This window comes from Oncorhynchus clarkii, unplaced genomic scaffold, assembly GCF_045791955.1.
Source record: "Oncorhynchus clarkii lewisi isolate Uvic-CL-2024 unplaced genomic scaffold, UVic_Ocla_1.0 unplaced_contig_10355_pilon_pilon, whole genome shotgun sequence".
Lineage (NCBI taxonomy): Eukaryota > Metazoa > Chordata > Actinopteri > Salmoniformes > Salmonidae > Oncorhynchus > Oncorhynchus clarkii.
In genome coordinates, this window is record NW_027260438.1 from 1 (window position 1) to 9,827 (window position 9,827).

General features: G+C 42.3%; 4 non-coding genes across 4 annotated transcripts; all 4 read left to right on the forward strand.

Moving 5' to 3' along the window:
• The first annotated feature begins 910 nt into the window (after window positions 1-910).
• trnai-aau (transfer RNA isoleucine (anticodon AAU)) lies at window positions 911-984 on the forward strand. The gene has a single exon. It is a non-coding gene; the product is annotated as a tRNA-Ile (tRNA).
• A 76-nt stretch (window positions 985-1,060) lies between these two features.
• On the forward strand, window positions 1,061-1,133 carry trnaf-gaa (transfer RNA phenylalanine (anticodon GAA)). The gene has a single exon. It is a non-coding gene; the product is annotated as a tRNA-Phe (tRNA).
• Window positions 1,134-9,434: 8,301 nt separating this feature from the next.
• trnai-aau (transfer RNA isoleucine (anticodon AAU)) lies at window positions 9,435-9,508 on the forward strand. Its single transcript has one exon. It is a non-coding gene; the product is annotated as a tRNA-Ile (tRNA).
• An 82-nt stretch (window positions 9,509-9,590) lies between these two features.
• Window positions 9,591-9,663, forward strand: trnaf-gaa (transfer RNA phenylalanine (anticodon GAA)). Its single transcript has one exon. It is a non-coding gene; the product is annotated as a tRNA-Phe (tRNA).
• The last annotated feature ends 164 nt before the right edge of the window (window positions 9,664-9,827 follow it).

Consider the following 9,827-nt stretch of genomic DNA (forward strand, 5'->3'; position numbering starts at 1 on the left):
TTTAAAGGTCCCTGGTTCGATCCCGGGTTTCGGGATTTGTTCTTTCTTCATGCTCTGGCTTCAAGGAAACTATCCACTGCTTTGTTTGTGGGCCTCAATGGTGTGTGCTACGCTGCTCCTCTGAAAGTAAGTAATTTCTTGCTTTTTCATCTGACATTTTGACATCAGTGTTACAGGAAAGTTGCTTGTCATTGTTACATGACAGTAGGTTGTCGTAAGACAAGGCTGCATGAAGTGTGAACTGGAGCTTTCTTGGATCCACAAAAAAAATAGTTTTTGGGGAATGCGGGCATCGATCCCACTACCTACAGCATGCTAAGCAAACACAATACCAATTGATCAAATTCCCCAGCTGTTTGGAATTGCCACAAGGAGCAACCAAGAGTGTCCAGTCTTGTCAGGCTATGCTCTGTTGGTGGACTTGTTAGTTTGTGCTCCAGCACTTGCAGAGGCTCGGTGCATCTCAACAACTGTGCTCTGTAGCCAGCGGCCGGTTAGCTCAGTTGGTTAGAGTGTGTGATACGCTGCTCTCTGAAAGTAAGTAATGTCTTTCTTTTTCATCTGACATTGTGACATCAGTGTTACATGAGAGTTTCTTGTCATTGTTACATGACAGTTTCTTGTCATTGTTTACATGACAGTAGGTTGTCGTAAGACAAGGCTGCATGAAGTGTGAACTGGAGTTTTCTTGGATCCATGAAAGAATTTGCTTTTGGAGAATGCAGGCATCGATCCCACTAGCTCACACATGCAAAGCATTTGAGCTAATTCCCCAGCCGTTTGGAATTTCCGCAAGAAGCAACCTAGAGGGTCCAGTCTTGTCAGGCTATGCTGTTGGTGGACTTGTTTGTTTACGTGCCAGCACTTGCAGAGGCTCGGTGCATTTCAACAATTGAGCAAAATAGCAAATGGCCGGTTAGCTCAGTTGGTTAGAGTGTGGTGCTAATAACGCCAAGGTCATGGGTTCGATCCCCGTACTGGCTATGATATACATTTTGAGTGTCAAAATTGTGAGTCACATGCATGTGAATTGTCAAGGGTGAAAAAAAATTAGTGAATTGCCGAAATAGCTCAGTTGGGAGAGCGTTAGACTGAAGATCTAAAGGTCCCTGGTTCGATCCCGGGTTTCGGCATTTGTATTTGTTCTTTCTTGATGCTCTGGCTTCAAGGAAACTATCCACAGCTTTGTTTGTGGGCCTCAATGGCGTGTGCTACGCTGCTCCTCTGTAAGTAACTTCTTGCTTTTTCATCTGACATTTTGACATCAGTGTTACAGGAAAGTTGCTTGTCATTGTTACATGACAGTAGGTTGTCGTAAGACAAGGCTGCATGAAGTGTGAACTGGAGCTTTCTTAGATACACAAAAAAAAATGTTTTTGGGGAATGCGGGCATCGATCCCACTACCTATAGCATGCTAAGCAAACACAACACCAATTGATCAAATTCCCCAGCTGTTTGGAATTGCCACAAAGAGCAACCAAGAGTGTCCAGTCTTGTCAGGCTATGCTGTTGGTGGACTTGTTAGTTTGTGCTCCAGCACTTGCAGAGGCTCGGTGCATCTCAACAACTGTGCTCTGTAGCCAGCGGCCGGTTAGCTCAGTTGGTTAGAGTGTGTGATACGCTGCTCTCTGAAAGTAAGTAATGTCTTTCTTTTTCATCTGACATTGTGACATCAGGGTTACATGAGAGTTTCTTGTCATTTTTACATGACAGTTTCTTGTCATTGTTTACATGACAGTAGGTTGTCGTAAGACAAGGCTGCATGAAGTGTGAACTGGAGTTTTCTTGGATCCATGTAAGGGAATACCCCCCTGAATTGGACAAAAATGAATGGCAAGATATTGGCATTGGACAAACCATATACACGATATCCAATACCACCCAAAGCGGCGTTGATTCGTGCAAAGTATATGGCAAATGCCATATGGCAATTGCCAATTGTAACACCTCAAAAATCCAACAGGGGGCGAGTGCGCTCCACCGGGGTTTTTCATGTTGGAAATGCAACCCAAGTCAACATCCAAAAGCAAAATTTTGAAAAAAGGATTTTTTTTCCCAAAACTTATCACCCCTTAAAAAAGTGCTTTCTGGGCCGTTTTTCGAAATTCTTTCGCTTTTTTTGTCAATTACACATGTGTAAGAACTGTATGAATATACTTTTGTCCAATTTTGATATCACATTTTTTTTTTTAATTACATGCGCATAAGGCATTTGTCCATTTGCAATATGATTTCATAGGAAGTCAAAAGTCAAAAGTCAAAAATGTCAAAATTTGGTAAAAAACTTCACACATCCTTAAAAAAGTGCTTTCTGGACCGTTTTTCAAAATTCTTTCGAATTTTGTGTCAATTACACACGTATAAGAACTGTATCAACATACTTTATTCGTATTTTATTATCATAATTTTTTATTTTTTTTTACTTGTGCATAAGGCATATGTTTTGTCCATTTGCAATATGATTTAATAGGATGTCAAAAGTCGAAAATGTGATTTTTTTTTTAAACTTTAAAAACTAAAAAAAGTGCTTTCTGGACCGTTTTTCGAAATTGTTTCGATTTTAAGACAATTAATCATGTGTAAGAAGTGTATGAATATACTTTTGTAAAATGTTTTATCATAATTTTATTTTTTTTACTTGTGCATAAGGAATATGATTTGTCCATTTGCAATATGATTTCACAGGAAGTCAAAAGTCAAAGTCAAAAGTCAATTTTTTTGGGGGCCAAAATTGACTGAACTGATGAACTCGGGACGGCCGGGCAGTGATAGTTGTTCATTTCCATCACTCGTTGTGTTGATTTCATCATGTCCATTTGGTGATGTTTTTTCACTATAGAATCATATTGCAAATGCGCGTGCAACTGGTAACCGGAAAAAAAAAATGATGATTTCATTATGTCCATTTGTTTATGTTTCCTTACTTTTTCAAAGTCACTGTGCATTTGCAATATGTTTTAATGGGCAGGTACCATCACGAATTTGTCATGCTCAAAATTCAAACTATACTTTGCTCAAACTATACCTTTGTCAACTTGTATTATCATAATTTTTTTTTGTTTTACTTGTGCATAAGGCATATGTTTTGTCCATTTGCAATATGATATCATAGGAAGTCAAAAGTCAAAGTCAAAAGTAACGATTTTCCTCCGTGCAACTGGTGATCTGAAATGTGCAACTGGTGATCTGAAATGTGCAACTGGTAACCCAAAAAAAAAAAATTGATTCTATGTTTCCTTACTTTTTCAAAGTCACTGTGCATTTGCAATATGTTTTAATGGGCAGGTACCATCACGAATTTGTCATGCTATAAAAATCCTGCAGGAATGTGAAATTGACTGGCCGGATGAACTCGGGATGGCTTTGCAGTGATTCTGGGTCATCTCAATCGCTCGTTAGGGTTGATTTCAGAATGTCGCTTTTGGTGATGTTTTTTCACTATAGAATCATATTGCAAATGCACGTGCAACTGGTCACCCAAAAATAAAAAAAAATTGTTTATGTTTCCTTACTTTTTCAAAGTCACTGTGCATTTGCAATATGTTTTAATGGGCAGGTACCATCACCAATTGGTCATGCTATAAAAATCCTGCAGGAATGTGAAATTGACTGGCCCGATGAACTCGGGATGGCTTTGCAGTGATTCTGGTTCATCTCAATCGCTCGTTAGGGTTGATTTCAGAATGTCGCTTTTGGTGATGGTACCTCACTGTTTAAACATATTGCAAATGTACAAGAGTCAAGTGGACAAGAGTCCATCAGTCAATTAGATATCATTCTGACACCAAACTGATACAAACTGACACCAAACCCACTTTTTCCAACTCGTTTAGTAGCCAACTATTACATACTTCAGAGCTGGCCCAAAATTCACAACGCCTTCGGTTCAAACCATAAAAAAACCATAAAACACGTAGTTACGTTCTAGCTGCGGGTCCATTTCTTATGTTATGTGTTAGCCTAGCTGAGGCGACCCCGAATCCCAAGTTTCGGCTCGATAGGTCATTTGGTGTCCGAGAAAAACCCTAATTGGTGCTGAAAATTCACTTTTTTCCATGCCTTGCTACAGGGTCCTTGAACGAGCTATCGGACAGAAACGTTGGGGTCCGTCTCTATGGGCCGAGCCGGTTTCAATGCACCTAGCCTTGCATCTCTGAGACTTTTCTAAACGTCGTCATTTTCGTAATGGTCAAAATGAATTGAAGGTATTGCAAATGTACGAGGCTGTTTCTCGGTCCGAGAACCGTCTAGAGCCACGTAACTCACCACGTACCATCGACCGGAGGTCTAGAACAGGTTTCTAAAGTTTCGGAACTCTAGGTCTGACGGTTCTTTTTTAGCTCCAACAAAGCTAACTATTGCAGCCACTGTCTGTCTCTACGCACCCCAATACGTCCCTCCATCCAAGTTGTGTTTTAGTGTGATTTTTTTTTCCTTTGATTTTTTGGGGGAAAAATGACTGATTTACAGTTCATGGGGGTTGCCTAATCACATATATGAAGTTTTGGACAGATCTGACTTTTTTAACCCTTCGAAACAGCCCCTGAGACACCAATTATGGCACTTCCGGTTGGCACAGGAAGCTATAAATCAACACATATCCTCATTGGGGTATGCTGTTACAGAATCCTGAGTTTTAAGTCCTTACGTTAAGAATTGACTGATTTACACAGGGTTGAATGCACTATGTCTATCAAACTGCAGACAGGGTATGGGTAAACACTTTTAGGGTGATTTTAACCACTTCCGGTTGGTCCAGGAAGCTTAGAATCAACACAGGTAGACCTCATAGTGGCCTGATGGACTGGTACCGAAGACAGGTTCATACGGCATTCATAACCCATATAGACTTCAGGTTGAAATTAGGGGTGCAGGCAATGTATTCCTATGGGGAGAGATGACACTGTAATCTGTGAGATCAAAAAACACTGTTTTACTGTTAAGGGTTAATGCCACACGGTCAAGGTTAGGCTTGCACGGATCGAGAGGACCTTAGGAACATTCCTGTGGTGGAATTTGTCTTCTCACCCTAACGGTTCTCTCACTCTCACCCAAAATCAAATGACATTGTGGGGCAGGCTACATTTTGGGCCTACTTTCTAATGGTCGCTGCGCCTAGACCGAGCGAGCTACGGTCAAGAGGGATATCTCGTTGAACTCGGCACGGCCTAGGGATTATGGTAATGCCATTTCCTGCTCTCTGTGTCTTTAAGCACCGCACTTTATCACTCCATCCTTCCTGTGTGTGTGTGAGGGAGGTTTTCTTTGACATCTGTTGGGAGAAATGACTGATTTACAGTTCAGAAGGGTTGCCTAGTCACACATATGACATTTTGGAGAGATCAGACTTTTTTAACCCCTCGAAACAGCCCCTGAGACACCAATTATGGCACTTCCGGTTGGCACAGGAAGCTATAAGTTAACACATATCTTGGTTGACATAGCCACTTACAGAATCCTGAGTTTTAAGTCTTTACGTTAAGAATTGACTGATCTACACAGGGTTGAATGCACTATGTCTATCAAACTGCAGGCAGTGTATGGGTATACACTTTTAGGGTGATTTTAACCACTTCCGGTTGCTCCAGGAAGCTTAGATTCGACACAGGTAGACCTCATAGTGGCCTGATGGACTGTCTTAGAAGACAGGTTCATAAGGCATTCATAACCCACATAGGCTTCAGGTTGAATTTAGAGGTGCAGGCAATGTATTCCTATGGGGAGAGAAGTCAAAGCAAGCTGTTTCAAGTAAACACCTTCTTTTTACTGTGAAGGGTTAATGCCACACGGTCAAGGTTAGGCTTGCACGGATCGGGAGGACCTCAGGAACGCACCTGAGGTCGAATTGTGCTTCTCACCCTAACGGTTCTCTCACTGCCACCCAAAATCAAATGACATTGTGGGGCAGGCTTCATTTTGGGCCTTCTTTTTTTCAAGTTCGCTGCACTCAGAACGAGCTACGGTCAAGCGGGGCGTCTCGTTGAACTCGGCACAGTCTGGAGACTATGGTGATGCCATTTTTTGTGTTGATTTCAGAATGACATTTTGGTGATGGTCCCTCTCCGTTTAAACATATTGCAAATGCACAAAAGTCAACTAGCAAGTCAGTGTCCATCAGTCAATTAGATGTCATTATGACACCAAACGGATATCAATTGACACCAAACCCACTTTTTCCTACTCATTTAGAAGCCAACTATCACATATGTCAGAGCAGGCCCATAATTCACAGCGCCTTCAGTTTAAAACATAATAAAAAGGTAAAACACATAGTTACGTTCTAGCTGCGGGTCCAGTTCGGACATTATGTGAAGTCCTATGTGAGGCGACCCCGAATCCCGAGTTTCGGCTCGATAGGTCATTTGGTGTCCGAGAAAAACCCTAATTGGTGCTGAAAATCCACTTTTTTTCCATGCCTTGCTACGGGGTCCTTGAACGAGCTATCGGACAGAAATGTTGGGGTCCGTCTCTATGGGCCGAGCCGGTTTCAATGCACCTAGCCTTGCGTCTCTGAGACTTTTCTAAACGTCGTCATTTTTGTGATGGTCAAAATGAATTGAAGGTATTGCAAACGTACGAGGCTGTTTCTCGGTCCGAGAACCGTCTAGAGCCACGTACCATCGACCGGAGGTCTAGAACAGGTTTCTAAAGTTTCGGAACTCTAGGTCTGACGGTTCTTTTTTAGCTCCAACAAAGCTAACTATTGCAGCCACTGTCTGTCTCTACGCACCCCAATACGTCCCTCCTTCCAAGTTGTGTTTTAGTGTGATTTTTTTTTCCTTTGAATTTTTGGGGAAAAATGACTGATTTACAGTTCATGGGGGTTGCCTAATCACACATATGAAGTTTTGGAAAGATCAGACTTTTTTAACCCCTCGAAACAGCCCCTGAGACACCAATTATGGCACTTCCGGTTGGCACAGGAAGCTATAAATCAACACATATCCTCATTGGGGTATGCTGTTACAGAATCCTGAGTTTTAAGTCCTTACGTTAAGAACTGACTGATTTACACAGGGTTGAATGCACTATGTCTGTCAAACTGCAGGCAGGGTATGGGTAAACACTTTTAGGGGCATTTTAACCACTTCCGGTTGGTCCAGGAAGCTCAGAATCAACACAGGTAGACCTCATAGTGGCTTGATGGACTGGTACCGAAGACAGGTTCATACGGCATTCATAACCCATATAGACTTCAGGTTGAAATTAGGGGTGCAGGCAATGTATTCCTATGGGGAGAGATGACACTGTAATCTGTGAGATCAAAAAACACTGTTTTACTGTTAAGGGTTAATGCCACACGGTCAAGGTTAGGCTTGCACGGATCGGGAGGACCTTAGGAACATTCATGTGGTGGAATTTTTCTTCTCACCTAAACGGTTCTCTCACTGTCACTCAAAAGCAAATGACATTGTGGGGCAGGCTTCATTTTGGGCCTACTTTTCTAATGGTCGTTGCGCTTAGACCGAGCGAGCTACGGTCAAGCGGGATAGCTCGTTGAACTCAGCACAGTCTGGAGACTATGGTGATGCCATTTTTTGTGTTGATTTCAGAATGCCATTTTGGTGATGGTCCCTCTCCGTTTAAACATATTGCAAATGCACAAAAGTCAACTAGCAAGTCAGTGTCCATCAGTCAATTAGATGTCATTATGACACCAAACCCACTTTTTACTACTCATTTAGAAGCCAACTATCACATATGTCAGAGCAGTCCCATAATTCACAGCGCCTTTAGTTTAAAACATAATAAAAAGGTAAAACACATAGTTACGTTCTAGCTGCGGGTCCAGTTCGGACATTATGTGAAGTCCTATGTGAGGCGACCCCGAATCCCGAGTTTCGGCTCGATAGGTCATTTGGTGTCCGAGAAAAACCCTAACTGGTGCTGAAAATCCACTTTTTTCCATGCCTTGCTACAGGGTCCTTGAACGAGCTATCGGACAGAAACGTTGGGGTCCGTCTCTATGGGCCGAGCCGGTTTCAATGCACCTAGCCTTGCGTCTCTGAGACTTTTCTAAACGTCGTCATTTTTGTGATGGTCAAAATGAATTGAAGGTATTGCAAATGTACGAGGCTGTTTCTCGGTCCGAGAACCGTCTAGAGCCACGTAACTCACCACGTACCATCGACCGGAGGTCTAGAACAGGTTTCTAAAGTTTCAGAACTCTAGGTCTGACGGTTCTTTTTTAGCTCCAACAAAGCTAACTATTGCAGCCACTGTCTGTCTCTACGCACCCCAATACGTCCCTCCATCCAAGTTGTGTTTTAGTGTGATTTTTTTTTCCTTTGATTTTTTTGGGGAAAAATGACTGATTTACAGTTCATGGGGGTTGCCTAATCACATATATGAAGTTTTGGACAGATCAGACTTTTTTAACCCTTCGAAACAGCCCCTGAGACACCAATTATGGCACTTCCGGTTGGCACATATCCTCATTGGGGTATGCTTTTACATAATCCTGAGTTTTAAGTCTTTACGTTAAGAACTGAGTTATTTACGGAGGGTTTAGTATGTGTGTGTTATTTCAGAAAATCATAGAAAATCACAGAAATCTCGCAGAGCTCCGCAGCACACTTTAAAAAGATTCGTATGAACACCCTGCAACTGGATCTGTAACCGTTGGAAAAAAAAAACGCCTATTTGTGACCATCAACAAGTTGTCATTGTTCCGTTTCTCTTAAATGACGATAGATAAATGGCTGGTTCTTTTTTTATTGACACCGGAGGCTCCTTGACTTTGACCTGAAGTGGAAAAATAATTTCTCTACTTCCATTTTGGACCTTTAATCCCAGAAAAACGGCCATAACTCAAAAACCGTTGAGGCCTAGACGCCATCTTGTTCGGGGCCAACTGCCCATTATGCCAAACCTACGCTCACCAAGTTTCGGCTTCGAAATATTTTCCGTTTTCGAGATAAGGCCCCGTCGTGATTCGTGATGTTTTGCCAAATTGCCATATGATTCCGTATGCCCTCTTGTGGGAATTTCCGGGATAGCGGAAAAATGGTCCAAAACTTGTTTATTTTATAAAACGGAAACCGAATGTCCGACAAAGTTCATTTGATGACTTCCCGGTAGGTCTGGCCCTACCGCACGGGCCGACGCCGACCAGCAAATTTTACAAATGTTTTCGGACACTGAAGTAAGGGACCGTACATTTGCAATATGGAATTTTTCACTGATCATACACGAAATGCCGAAATGTTCCCTTATGTATGAAAGAATTTGCTTTTGGGAGAATGCAGGCATCGATCCCACTACCTATAGCATGCAAAGCATTTGAGCTAATTCCCCAGCCGTTTGGAATTTCCGCAAGAAGCAACCTAGAGGGTCCAGTCTTGTCAGGCTATGCTGTTGGTGGACTTGTTTGTTTACGTGCCAGCACTTGCAGAGGCTCGGTGCATTTCAACAATTGAGCAAAATAGCAAATGGCCGGTTAGCTCAGTTGGTTAGAGTGTGGTGCTAATAACGCCAAGGTCATGGGTTCGATCCCCGTACTGGTTATGATGTACACTTTGAGTGTCAAAATTGTGAGTCACATGCATGTGAATTGTCAAGGGTGCCACAGAAATAAAATTAGTGAATTGCCGTAATAGCTCAGTTGGGAGAGCGTTAGACTGAAGATCTAAAGGTCCCTGGTTCGATCCCGGGTTTCGGCATTTGTTCTTTCTTCATGCTCTGGCTTCAAGGAAACTATCCACAGCTTTGTTTGTGGGCCTCAATGGTGTGTGCTACGCTGCTCCTCTGAAAGTAAGTAATTTCTTGCTTTTTCATCTGACATTTTGACATCAGTGTTACAGGAAAGTTGCTTGTCATTGTTACA